This window comes from Loxodonta africana, chromosome 3 (genome assembly GCF_030014295.1).
Source record: "Loxodonta africana isolate mLoxAfr1 chromosome 3, mLoxAfr1.hap2, whole genome shotgun sequence".
NCBI lineage: Eukaryota > Metazoa > Chordata > Mammalia > Proboscidea > Elephantidae > Loxodonta > Loxodonta africana.
In genome coordinates this window covers 50,879,420-50,889,724 of record NC_087344.1, presented here as the reverse complement: position 1 = coordinate 50,889,724, position 10,305 = coordinate 50,879,420, and the positions used below count along the sequence as shown (strand labels likewise).

At 44.7% G+C, this 10,305-nt stretch overlaps 1 protein-coding gene across 4 annotated transcripts in view; it reads left to right on the top strand.

The window, feature by feature from the left end:
* Nucleotides 1–8,038: 8,038 nt before the first annotated feature.
* Nucleotides 8,039–10,305, top strand: part of ZBTB17 (zinc finger and BTB domain containing 17) — a 41,491-nt gene continuing 39,224 nt past the window's right edge. For all 4 annotated transcript variants that reach the window (XM_010593089.3, XM_010593088.3, XM_003413145.4 and 1 more), the window contains exon 1: nucleotides 8,039–8,169. The gene's annotated coding sequence lies outside the window, so the exon portion shown is untranslated. The remainder of the gene's footprint in view (nucleotides 8,170–10,305) is intronic.

The following is a 10,305-nucleotide window of genomic DNA, read 5'->3' as shown; positions in this document are numbered from 1 at the left end:
GTAAAGATTACGGCCTTGGAAACACTATGGGGCAGTTCTACTATGTGGGTTTAGTTTGGCTATAACAGAAATTCCACACCTGGATGGCTTGCTTGTTTAATCTCTTTTTATCTCAAAAAATATTGACTCAAGATATACCCTACACTAATTCTGCCTATAGGGTTGCTATTAGTCAGAATCGACTAGACAGCAATGGTTTTTTTTTTTTTTTTTTTTTAATTCCGCCTCATGAACATAACAAACACAACGCATTCCCAAATGGGATTATAACCACAGGCATAGAGGTTAGGATTTACAACACATATTTTTGGGAGGCACAATTCAATCAATAACACTGTCCTCTATATTATTCTAAGAAGTTTGTGGCATCTCGACTTCATTTAATGAAGACTGTATATTTTTTTATTAGGTCAGTCCATATTTTAATCAATGAACTGAGTTAACTGTTAGAACCATCCCCAGCTGTCTGAGCTGGAACATTCAAATCTGTGTTACGATTTCAGCAAAGTATCAGGATACAAGATAAACATACAAAAATCAGTTGGATTCCTCTACGCCAACAAAGAGAACTTCGAAGAGGAAATTACCAAATCAATACCATTTACAATAGCCCCGAAGACGACAAAATACTTAGGAATGAATCTAACCAGAGACGTAAAAGACCGATACAAAGAAAACTCCGAGACACTACTGCAAGAAACCAAAAGAGACCTACATAAGTGGAAAAATATACCTTGCTCGTGAATAGGAGGACTCAACATTGTGAAAATGTTAATTCTACCCAAAACGATCTACAGATACAATGCAACCCGGATCCAAATTCCAATGACATTTTTTTAAAAAGATAGAGAAAAAAAAATTACCAACTTCATATGGGAAGGGAAGAGGCCTCAGATAACTAAAGCATAACTGAAGAAGAAGAACAAAGTGCATGGCCTCACAGTATCTGATTTTAGAATCTATTATACCGCCATGGTAGTCAAAACAGCCTGGTACTGGTACAGCAACAGATGCATAAACTAAAGGAACCAGGATTGATAATCCAGATGTAAATTCATCCGCCTATGAGCAGCTGATATTTGACAAAGGCCCAAAGTCCATTACGTGGGGACAAGACAGTCTCTTTAATAGATGGTGCTGGCATAACTGGACATCCATTTGCAAAAAAATGAAACAAGACCCATACCTCACACCATGCACAAAAACTAACTCAAAATGGATCAAAGACCTAAATATAAAATCTAAAATGATAAAGATCATGGAAGAAAAAATAGGGACAATGGTAGGAGCCCTAATACATGGTGTAAACAGAATACGAGACATTACTAACAATGCATAAACACCAGAAGAGAAACTAGATAACTGGGAGCTCCTAGAAATGAAACACTTACATTCATCCAAAGACTTCACCAAAAGAGTAAAGAGACAACATATAGACTGGGAAAAAATTTTTGGCTGTGACATATCCAATCAGGGTCTAATCTCAAAAATCTACAAGATACTACAAAACTTCAACCACAAAAAGACAAATAACCCAATTAAAAAGTGGGCAAAGGATATGAACAGGCACTTCACTAAAGGCATTCAGGTAGCTAACAGATACATGAGGAAATGCTTTAGAGAAATGCAAATCAAAACTACAATGAGATTCCGTCTCATCCCAATAAGGCTGGCATTAATCCAAAAAACACAAATAATAAATATTGAAGAGGTCGTGGAGAGACTGGAACACTTACACAGTGCTGGTGGGAGTGTAAAATGGTACAACCACTTTGGAAATGGATTTGGCGCTTCCTTAAAATGCTAGAAATAGAACTACCATACGATCCAGCAATCCCACTCCTTGGAATACATCCTAGAGAAATAAGAGCCGTCGCACAAATAGATATATGCACACCCATGTTCACTGCAGCACTGTTCACAATAGCAAAAGGATAGAAACAACCACGTGCCCATCAATGGACAAATGAATAAACAAATATGGTATATTCACATAATGGAATACTATGCAATGATAAAAAAAAACGATGTATCTGGAAAGCATAACATGGATAAATCTGGAAGGCATGATGCTAAGTGAAATTAGTCAGTTGCAAAAGGACAAATATTGTATGAGACCACTATTATAAGAACCCAAGAAAAGGTTTAAAAGCAGAAGAAAACATCCTTTGATGGTTATGAGGGTGAGGAGGCAGGGACAGCGGAATTCACCAACTAGATTTAAAAAAAAAAGAAAAGAAATGCCGTTTCTGTGGGGTCAACTCCTACTCCTAGTGACCCTACAGGACAGAGTAGAACTGCCCCATAGAGTTCTAAGGAGCACCTGGTGGATTCGAACTGCCGATGTTTTGGTTAGCAGCCACAGCACTTAACCACTACGCCTCCAGGGGGTCTGCTAACTAGTGGCGTAATAGTTAAGAGCTATGGCTGCTAACCAAAAGGTTGGCAGTTTGAATCCACCAGGCAGTCCTTGGAAACACTATGGGGCAGTTGTACTCCGTCCTTTAGGGTCTCTGTGAGTTGGAATTGACTCGATGGCAACTAACTAAAAAAGAATTGTCTTAGGTGAAGGGAAGGATAACACACAATACAGGGAAAGTCAGCACCACCAGACTAAACCAAAAGCTAAGAAGTTTCCTGAAGACAACCAAACACTTCAAAGGACAGTGTAGCAGGGGCGGGAGCCTGGGAACCATGGTTTCAGAGACATCTAGGTCAACTGGCATAACAAAGTTTATTAAGAAAATATTCTGTGTCCCACTTTGGTAAGCGGCGTCTGGGGTCTTAAAAGCTAGTGAGCAACCATCTAAAATGCATCAGTTGGTCGCAAACCACCTAGAGCAAAGGATGATGAAGAACATCGAAGACACAAGGAAAATATTAGCCCAAGAGACAAAAGGGGCCATATAAACCAGAGACTTCATCAGCCTGAGACCAGAAAACTAGATGGTGCCCGGCTACCACCAATGACCACCCTGACAGGGAACACAACAGAGAGTCCCTGACGGAGCAGGAGAACAGTGGGGTGCAGGATTCAAATTCTAGTAAAAAGGCCAGACTTAATGGTCTGACTGAGACTGGAGGGACCCCAGAAGACATGGCCCCTGGACTCTCTGTTAACCTAGAACTAAAACCATCCCCGAAGCCAACTCTTCAGACAAAGAATAGGCTGGACGATGACATAAAGGAAAGCCTGGTGTCACAGTGGTTAAGTGTTCAGCAGCTGAACAAAAAGTCAGCAGTTCAAATCTACCAGGTCCTCCTTGGAAATCCTATGGGGCAGTTCTACTCTGTCCTATAGGGTCACTATGAGTCGGAATCAACCTGACGGCAATGAGTTTGGTTTTTTTTTTTGTTTGTTTGTAAGACATAAAATGATACTTGTGAAGAGCATGCTTCTTACTTCAAGTAGATACATGAGACTAAGTAGGCAGCTCCTGCCCGGGGGCAAGATAAGAAGGCTGAAAGCGATAGGAGCTGGTTGAACGGACCCGGGAAATCTGGCATTGAAATGATGAATGTGTGGTCACGTTATAGGGATAGCAGCTAGGGTCACATAACAACACGTATATAAATTTTTGTATGAGAAACTAACTTGAGCTGTAAACTTTCACCTAAAGCACAATAAAAAATTTTTTTTAAATCTGTGTTACATGCACTTATATTGATAAATTTAGCCCAGTCCAATGTTAAGTTTCTTCTTTCCTGACCTAAAAAAAAGAAAAGAAAAAAACCAATAACGAAAACCAAACCTATTGCTGTGGAGTCTATCCCAACTCACAGCGACCCTATAGCACAGAACAGAACTCCGCCATAGAGTTCCCAAGGAGCGGCTGGTGGATTTGAATAGCCAACCAGTGCGCCCCCAGGGCCCCTTCCCTGATCTGTTGTTGTTGAGTGCAGTTGTCGAGTTGATTCTGGCTCATAGAGAACCCATGGGTCACAGTAGGACTGCCCCATATGGTTTCTGAGGAGTGGCTGGCGCATTCAAACTGCCGACCTTTGGGCTAGCAGCCTGAGCTCTTAACCACTGCACCACCAGGGCTCCCTGACCTAACACCCATAAAATCCAATTCCACCCTCATCCCCCATATTTCAGACCATTTAAGTAGCTAAGGATTACATTTTTGGGGTGAGTGTGTAAGCCTTCTTGGTCAAACTGTGTGCTTGTCCCCTGGGGCATTCTGGAATCTGACTCTCCTTACAGATCTGGAGTTGAATGAAGGGTGGAAGGGTGACCATTGAGAGTAATCAGCATTCCTTTACAAAATAACTTTTTCAGGTGTGGTCGTTACTTCTCCAAGGAAAGCGGGATCAGCCTCATCGGATGGGAGGAGGCGCTGCTTCTTTTGGCAAAGGGGCCTAAGTGGATCTTGGGGTCAAGGAATTGAGTTCCCTCATTTCACTTTCTAAGTGCCATTTGTTCCCATGTGACGCACCAACTTTCACATTAAAGACCTGGTCAGGTGCAATTCATTGACCCACAGGATTAGCTTTGTCCGATTTTCAGCTACAGGGGCCTGTGACTACCAAAGATTAGAAACATGTTTTGGAGTAGCCAGGAATGGTCCTCAGTCCTCTGACCCTGTCTTGAGCTGAGAATTTAAACATTAAACTTTTCTTTTTAAGCTCTCTGGTTCAATTATAAATAGCCAGCCCGCCCCTCAGTCCTTATGGTGTTGGGTGCCGTCAAGTCAATTTCAACTCCTAGTGACCCCATGTGAGAGAGCAGAACTACCCCATAGAGTTTTCTTGGCCGTAATCTTTATGGAAGCAGATTGCCAGGCCTTTCTCCTGCTGAGCCGCTGGGTGGGTTTGAACCGTCAAACTATTGGTTAGCACCTGAGTGCTTAACTGTTGCACTGCCAGGGCTCCTTATTCAGTCCTCATAGTCCCACCATAATGGTCAGTTACAACAACAGCTCCATCTTGTCTTCATCAGGCAAATTTCCACAGGCATAGATACTTGTTGTGATAAGTGGTAACCTAATGTAACTATTTTTCCCCTGCATGAAATGGATAACCAACAGTAACTTGATCCTTATCACCTTCACATCCAATTTCCTAATTTCCACCCTTGAGGATCAGGTGCCTGCAACTTCCCTGGTACTAAATCTGTCTCAGTTGTGGTTTAGTAAAGCAAATAGATAGCTCTCTAGGCTTTTTTAAAAATTAAACATTTTATTTTGAGATAATTGTAGAGTCACACGCAATTGTAACAAATGATACAGAGAGATCTCATGTATCTTTTCCCCAGTGGTAACACATGGGAAAACTACAGTACCTATCACAACCAGGATATTAACACTGATACAATCAAGGTACAGAACATTTTCATTATCAAAACCAGGATCTTAACAATGATACAGTCAAGGTACAGAACATGTCATCATTTGTCTGTCTCTAGACTTCTTTTCAGCAGAGAGGGATTTAATACAGAGAATTGTTTATAAATTTTTGGAAGGGCTGAAGGAATAGTCTCTAGACTGGGCCTCCAGGAGTGGCTCCCAGAACGCTATACAACTCACCAATTAGGAGCTATTATTTCTGCCACTATCAGGAAGATGGAGAATCAAGAGGCCACCAATGGAATTATTACATTCAAGAACACATCATCAGAAATGGGATTCATGGATCTAGAATTTGGGACTAGAAGTTGGTTCCTGGGAACTGGAATACTGAATTTGGCTACCACTGCAAAGATGCTTCTGGACAGTCATGAAGTTGGAGAATGGCCACCAAGTACTGCTGCAAACCCCCACATCTGCATGATCTTGCTTGCCTGGAGAAATCATTCAAAAGCTATAGGACAATGGCCACTGCCTCCCTTACACCTTCCAAATCTCACTAGCTGGTAGAACCCATCCATATCTGGGATCTAACTGCACTTAAGTCTGGGAAATGAAATTTTAGTTTTGCGAATTATGAAAGAAATAGATGCCGAGTCCTGATTGACCACATCCAACACAGATGGACACAGAGGTAGATTTGTATGCTTAGTAAGACTCAAGGCTTCTATTAGGTTTGCTATTGTCTTAGTTATCTAGTGCTGCTATAATGGAAATACCACAAGTGGGTGGCTTTAACAAACAGAAATTTATTTTCTCATAGTCTAGGAGACTAGAACTCAGAATTCAGAGTGCCAGCTGTAGGGGAAGGCTTTCTCTGTCTAAAGGCTCTGGAGGAAGGTCCTTGTCTCTTCAGCTTCCGCTTCCTGGTTCCTTGGGGATCTCCATGTGTCTTGGCATCTATCTTACCCCATCTCTCTCACTCTGCTCCCTTATTTAATCTCTTTTTATATCTCGAAAGAGATTGACTCCAGATACACCCTACACTAATCCTGTCTCATTAACAGGACAAAGACAACCCATTCCCAAATGGGATTATAATCACAGACATAAACTAAAAAAACCTCAAACCCACTGCCATAGAATCGATTTGGACTCATAGTAACCCTATAGGACAGAGTAGAACTACCCCATAGAGTTTCCAAGGAGCACCTGGTGGATTCGAAATAGAGGCTAGGATTTACAACACATATTTTGGGGGAACATCATTCAATCCGTAACAGCTATTATTTCCCCCCAGCTTTTTAGTTTCTCTAGTCATTGTGAAGACAGAAGTAGTAAGTAGGCCAAAATGACATTTGTTTAAGTCCCGCTTAAAGCTTGTGCTCTTGAATTTACAGGGAACAGCCTGCCCCATTGTGTATTTTTCTCCCACTGTGCTTGGCTATGTGGGTACAGGCAGAGAAAAGGCTCAGTTGAATTAATTCAGAGGTAGGATTCTTATCAGATCCATGTGACAAAGAGACAGAGGTGCAAAGAAATTTAGGATGTTGACTAAACCAAAACACCAAACCCAGTGCCATCGAGTCGATTCTGACTCATAGCGACCCTATAGGACAGAGTAGAACTGCCCCATAGAGTTTCCGAGAAGCACCTGGCAGATTTGAACTGCTGACCCTTTGGTTAGCAGCCCTAGCACTCAACCACTACACCACCAGGGTTTCCAAGGATGTTGACAGTTTTGTTAAAATTATGGAGCATAGAAAATAAACACGATCAGAAATGAAAAGGGAAAAGGCCTGTACTGTGAGGAGGTAAAGAAGCCCTGGTGGCACAGTGGTTAAAGCGCTTGGCTGCTAACCAAAAGGTTGCTGGTTGGAACCCACCAGCTGCTCTTCCGGAGAAAGATGTGTAGTCTGCTTCCCTAAGATTCACAGCCTTGGAAACCCTATCGGGCATTTGTACTCACTGAGTCAGAATCAACTCCACGGCAGTGGGTTAGGTTGTATTTGGTGAGGAAATAGAGAAATCAGTGGCCTAGAAGTACTGAGAAGGTGGAAAGATCGGCTTAGAGGGACTGGTTCAAGTCTGCAGGTACTTTGTTTTCAGACTTCCACGCTAATCCGCAATCTGTCTAAATAGGGAAGAGGGTCATGGTTGGTTCAGAAAGTGGAAAACCAAAATTAGGGACCTGCCGTGGCAAAAGGATCAGCTTTGGAGCCGCAACTGGGTTCACATCTCCTCTCCACTACCACTTAGAAGACACGTAACTACGGGCAATTTGTCCTTTCTGAGCCTCATTTCCCTTCTTCAAAATCGGGAGAATAATACCATCCTATGGTGGGCGCGCGGAGCCCTGGTGGCCCAGTGGTTAAGCGTTTGGCTTCTAACCAAAAGGTTGGCCTTTCGACTCCACCAGCCGCTGCTTGGAAACCCTATGGGGCAGTTCTACTCTGTCCTATAGGGTCGCTATGAGTCGGAATCGACTCAACGGCAACGGGTACAGTTGCTGTGAGGATTTAATAATACTCGTAAAGCGCTTAACACAGTGCCTGGTGCACAACAAGCGCTGAACACGTGGAATCCGTTGATATATTTGGAACAGAAAACCGAGGAAGAGGTACAATGATGACAATTCCAAGTGCCGAAGCACAGCACTGTAACGTAGAACTTCTGGACAGTTAGGCGCATGCGCCTGTCTGCAGTCGCACAGCTAGCGTGGGCGCTGCTCATGCGCCGGAAGTTGCAGCCGGGAAGCCGGCGAGGTCGATTCCGCCCGACTCTAACATGGCGGCGCCCTTTGTCTGCTCTGAAGTGCCGTCTCCGGCCTTCTCGCGGCCGTGATGCACCTCCCTCTGTGGTGGGGTCCGGGACATGGCAGGTGAGGGTCGGCAAGCGCCTCGGGCCGGGGGAGTCTGGGGAGTCGGGGCGGAGGCACGGGTGGCGGGGGGGATGAGGCGCAGCGGGAGGCGGGGGACGGTTGTGGGGGAGGGGAGGAAAGTGGAATGGGACGGGACCTGGACTGAAGTGACAGGACAGGAGGGCGTGGGACAGCTGGGCGGGGGGCGCCGCCGGGAAGGGGGTGGGGAGTGGGCGGGCAGACCGGCTGTCCCGGCCTGGGGGCGCGAGTCGCCTCCCAGGATGGATGACTCCCCAGCTGGTAGCATCTCCGCCCCCGCCCGGCTGTCACCGCCCCTTGACCCCGCGCGCCGCGGCGGGTGGGCGTTCTGCTGCTGCGAGATGATGGCCAGGTGCCGGGGCAGCTCTCATCGGCTCTGGCCGGAGGGCACAAGCCTGGGGGCGCTTAAGAGCTGCTGGCAGAGTAGGGGCAGACACTGTTTCTATGTAAAATTATTTCATTCATTCAGTCGTTCCACTGAGTGGTTCAAGCACCTGATAGGTTCCGAGGATACAGCAGGTGACCCAGACAGACTCGATCCCGGAGTAGTGGTTAGGTGTGTGAACTGTGGAGTCAGACTGCCGGGGTTTCAATCCCGGCTCCGTACTGCGTCCTTAGACATGTTAGGTTCTTTTCTCTTTGCTGCAGTTTCCTCATCCTTAAAGCAGATATGATAGTAAAATCTACCCCCTAAGGTTGTTATGGAAACCGTGGTGGCGTAGTGGTTAAGTGCTACGGCTGCTAACCAAGAGGTCAGCAGTTCAAATCCGCCAGGCCCACTTTGGAAACTCTATGGGTCAGTTCTACTCTGTCATATGGGGTCGCTATAAGTTGGAATCGACTCGACGGGGGTGGGTTTGGTTTTTGGTTTTTTAAGGTCGTTATAAGGATTAAATGAGATAGTAGGTGTAAAGTGCTGAGAAGACTTCCTGGCGTAAAATAAGTGTTGTGTAGTGTTAGTTACTGTCCTTATCCATATTATCTTCATCACCCAGAGCTCAGAGACTCATGTGGAAGGTGTATAGATGAGTAGGCAGTTCTGATGCTGCGCTGATGGAAGAAAAGCTCTCCTTGCTCTGGGAGTGCAGAGTAGGGGCACCTCACTCAGTCTAAGGGAAACCAGGGGGGCATCTGTCTCTACGGAGCTGAGACCTGAAGGATGTTTAGTAGGATGGAGTCAGGAAGAGGGGAGAGTTGAAGATGTAGCTTGTGAGAAAGCTCAGGGACCAGTCTAATTGGAATACATTTTCTGCCTAGAGAGAGAAAGATAAAGATGAGAGACTGAAGAAGCAGACTGTGATCTGGTCCTATGGGGCCTTGTAAACCTAGTTAAGGACTCTGAATTTTAGATTAATGGAAAGCCATTTAAGGATCAGATTTGTGAATTAGAAATATCACTGTAGCTATGTGAAGACTAGATTAAAGGGAGTGGGTCTGGGGGCTAGTTAAGAGGTTACTAGAATAATGCAGGTGAGAAATGAGGGTGGCCTTGAGTTAGGGTAGAGGCAGAGGGCAGGGAGAGATGTTTTGGAAGTGAAATTGACAAAACTTGGTGACTGCCTCAGTGAAGCAGTTAGGGGAGAGAGGAGTCAAGATTGACCCCAAGGTTTTGACTGGTGGATGGTGATGCTGCTCAATGGGATACGGAACATTGAAAATGGGGAGCAGATTTGAGGAGAGAAGATAGGTTCAGTTTTGAACATGGTGAAATTAAGATGCCTGAAAACATTCAAGTATGTCCAGTGAAGCTATAGCAGTTGTCATCCATCAAAGGTCACTAAAGTCATGCGAGGGGACTTACCTAGGATGACAGTATGAAATGAGAAGCCGTGCCCAGGATGTCCCAGAGGAATGCTAGTGCTACAATAATACTTGGGCACAGCCTTGGTGTTTTTTGCTTACCAGTGTTGTATTGTGTCTTTTATTGAGCAGCAGTTCTCTGAGCATAGGGACTGGGACTGGGCTTGTTCATCGTTGCATGCCAGGTATCCAGCACAGTGTCTGACATATAGCAGGCCAAGATGATAACATTTAATGTTTATTGAGCACTGACTTTGTGCCAGGCTCTGTCACGCTCTGCAATTGCCTGTGTTTGGTGAATGAATAAAAGAGCAACTC